Raw genomic sequence first — 2,500 nt, forward strand, 5'->3', positions numbered from 1 at the left:
CTGAACACGTGTGTAACGATATTGGGCAGCTCTTAAAGTGACAGCACTCATATTCCTGCCGTCTCTATAGTAACACTTACCAAACTACACAAGACAGAGAAAATTCACTTGTTCTTGACTGAATAACTTTAGTAACTATATTTGTAATGTATATTTCATTAATAAACTGCTGTTATTTTACATTTGATTACAGTTTCTGTACCTGAAAATCTTAAAACACTGTTTATTTCAATCGTATCTTTGTTCAGTTGTGTCTATTTGCTGCGATTGCTCATTTTTTATTTGTTCTTTTTTAATTGCTGAGTGTTTATTGTCTTTAATAACGCTTGAAGTGTATATTAGTTCGGCTGGTTGTGTTTAAACCGCAGGCAAACGCTGCTGTGTAAGTGTTCTTCAGCTGATGATTTGCTCATGATATTCAGACACAAATACATGTTCTGCAACAAGACTAAATGTGAATGATATCTAAGGTTGTTTTTTTAACCTTATTGGAATTGAAATTATGAATCAATAATCAATAAAATTCAAACAATACCCAACCATGAACCGTGCCATAATTTAGTGGAAGATTGCTGCCATCAACTCCCAAACAAATACTTTTGCTAGTGCTCAATGAATAATTTGTGCATGAATGAGATTTGGACGATGACATCACTGTTTTATCCAGAGCAAGCTATAGGCTATATAAATTAGATAAATTAATATTTTTTTACAACAAAATAAACCATCACTGAACATACTTAAGCTTGATTATTTCTTCTAGATCTGCTGTACAGGAGAAGCAAACTTTGTTGCATTATTTTCCTGTTATCACTGTAAAGCTGCCTTGAAATAATCTGTATTGTAGACTAAAAAGCGCTATATAAAAATAAAGGGGACTTGAATGCTAGATGTAATGCTCTTGCTATATATATATATATATTAGGGCTGTCAAATGATTAATCGTGATTAATCACATCCAAAATAAAAGTTTTTTTTACATAATATATGTGGGTGCACTGTGTATAATTATTTTATATATAAATACACACACATGCTTGTATATGTTTAAGAAATATTTTCATGTATATACTGTATATAGATTTATATCTAATTTATATTATATATAAATATAAATATTTTATATATAAATAATATTTTTTTCTTAAATATACAAGCATGTGTGTGTATTTACATATACAAAATAATTATACACAGTGCACCTGTTATAGTTATGTCTGTTCTGTATCTGTTTCCCTGAGTTTTCCCCGTCATTGTGTATTTGGTTCAGTCCTGTTCCCAGTTTTCCCGCTCCTTGTTAGTGTTCAGTTTATTCACCTGTGTTCTGATTTGCCCCAGCTGTGTCTTGTTCCCTGATCACCTCTGTGTATTTAAATCCTGTCTGCTCTTTTGTTCGTGGTCAGTTATTGAATGTATGTATTTTCGAGTGTCTTGCCTGTTCTGAGTTTTCCCTAGTTTGTATTATTAAAGTCTACTGCTGCATTTAGATCCGCCTACTGCCTTTGCTTCCACGCAGATCGCAACAGAATAACTGACCCACTAGGATCTAGCAGCCATGCCTACCTGGAGTCCTGATGTCCAGATCCTCCGTCTTCGCCAGGAGAATCGCGCCATCGAGGATTATGTCGCAGAATTCCTCGAGCTGGCATATCTCGCGCAAATGAACACCCACGGCTTGAAGATCTTCTTCCGCGGAGGATTATCGGAACCACTCCGGTCTCTGATGCCCGAACCTGGTCCTCACGGATCTTTAGAATGGTACGTTGACCTGGCCTTGTTGTGGAGCGGTTCCCCGTTTACTGTGGGCGTGGAGGAGAAGCTGCGAGAGCCTGCGCTTAACGTCAGCCCGGTCGCGCCCGCGCTTCACTTCAGCTGCTCAGCCGAGACCACGCTCCACAAGCCTGCGCTTCACGTGAACCGAGTCGAGCCCGCTTTCCACGACATGCCTGAACTTCTTCCTGCCGAGATCGACATGCCTGAGGCTGAGCTTCTGTCTTCCGAACCCGCACGTCGCTTCAGCCTCGACGAACCCGAGTCAAGTGAGACCGCGCTTCCCGAGTCAAGTGAGTCAATTGCCGCCGAGTCAAGTGCCGCCGAGTCAAGTGAGTCAAGTGCCGCCGAGTCAAGTGAGTCAAGTGCCGCCGAGTCAAGTGAGTCAAGTGCCGCCGAGTCAAGTGAGTCAAGTGCCGCCGAGTCAAGTGAGTCAAGTGCCGCCGAGTCAAGTGAGTCAAGTGCCGCCGAGTCAAGTGAGTCAAGTGCCGCCGAGTCAAGTGAGTCAAGTGCCGCCGAGTCTACCGAGTCAAGTGAGTCTACCGAGTCAAGTGAGTCTACCGAGTCAAGTGAGTCTACCGAGTCAAGTGAGTCTACCGAGTCAAGTGAGTCTACCGAGTCAAGTGAGTCTACCGAGTCAAGTGAGTCTACCGAGTCAAGTGAGAGTGAGTCTACCGAGTCAAGTGAGTCAAGCCCAGACACGCGTCGTCGCAGGAGGAGAAGGAGGTCT

At 41.8% G+C, this 2,500-nt stretch overlaps 1 protein-coding gene across 1 annotated transcript in view; it reads right to left on the reverse strand.

Annotated features, from left to right (window-relative positions):
• vps72a (vacuolar protein sorting 72 homolog a) overlaps nt 1–2,500 on the reverse strand; it is a 13,424-nt gene that overhangs the window by 8,208 nt on the left and 2,716 nt on the right. The gene's annotated exons all lie outside the window — the stretch shown is intronic.

The sequence above is a fragment of the Rhinichthys klamathensis genome, unplaced genomic scaffold, assembly GCF_029890125.1.
Source record: "Rhinichthys klamathensis goyatoka isolate OS25496 unplaced genomic scaffold, OSU_Roscu_1.1 h1tg000176l_1, whole genome shotgun sequence".
Lineage (NCBI taxonomy): Eukaryota > Metazoa > Chordata > Actinopteri > Cypriniformes > Leuciscidae > Rhinichthys > Rhinichthys klamathensis.